Source organism: Rhinopithecus bieti, unplaced genomic scaffold, assembly GCF_001698545.2.
Source record: "Rhinopithecus bieti isolate Rb0 unplaced genomic scaffold, ASM169854v2 scaffold_26426, whole genome shotgun sequence".
NCBI lineage: Eukaryota > Metazoa > Chordata > Mammalia > Primates > Cercopithecidae > Rhinopithecus > Rhinopithecus bieti.
In genome coordinates, this window is record NW_016811945.1 from 871,504 (window position 1) to 872,409 (window position 906).

Below are 906 nucleotides of genomic sequence, written 5' to 3' on the forward strand. Positions count from 1 at the left end.
GAGCCGGCAACAACAATCCAGCCTGGGCGGCAGAGCTAGACTCCGTCTCAAAATAAATAAATAAATAAATACATACATACATACATACATAAATACAGAGTCTCTGTCGCCCAGGCTGGAGTGCAGTGGCACCATATTGACTCACAGCAATCTCCGCCGCCTCCCGGATTTAAACGATTCTCCTGCCTCAGCCCCTCAAGTAGCTGGGACTACAGGCGCATGCCACCACGCTGGGCTAATTTTTGTATTTTTAGTAGAGACGAGATTTCACTATGTTGGGCAGACTGGTCTCGAACTCCTGACCTCAGGTGATTCACCCGCCTGGGTCTCCCAAAGTGCTGAGATTACAGGCATGAGCCACCGCGCCCAGGCTTTTAATTCTGGGGCAGCACAACACCTGGAGAAAAAATGTAATGGTTCCAGTTTGTCTCTTTGACTCTTAGAGGGTTCAAACGTTGTCCTCCTGTTTACAGCTTTGGTCAATACAGGAGAGAAGGATTCGTCACTTTTCTGAGGGCCCTCCTGCATAGAGGAAACCTGTTATAACTGGCAGTTTTGTTGTTTGCTACACCCAACTGTAGGACATCCTTTCTTCTGCACCATTTCCCAGAAGGGCAGGTGTCAGGCCTCTGAGCCAAGCTAAGCCATCATATCCCCTGTGACCTGCACATATACATCCAGATGGCCTGAAGCAACTGAAGATCCACAAAAGTGAAAATAGCCTTAACTGATGACATTCCACCATTGTGATTTCTGCCCCACCCTAACTGATCAATGTACTTTGTAATCTCCCCACCCTTAAGAAGGTTCTTGGTAATTCTCCCCACCCTTGAGAATGTACTTTGTGAGATCCACCCCCTGCCAGCAAAACATTGCTCCTAGCTCCACCGTGTATCCCAAAACCTG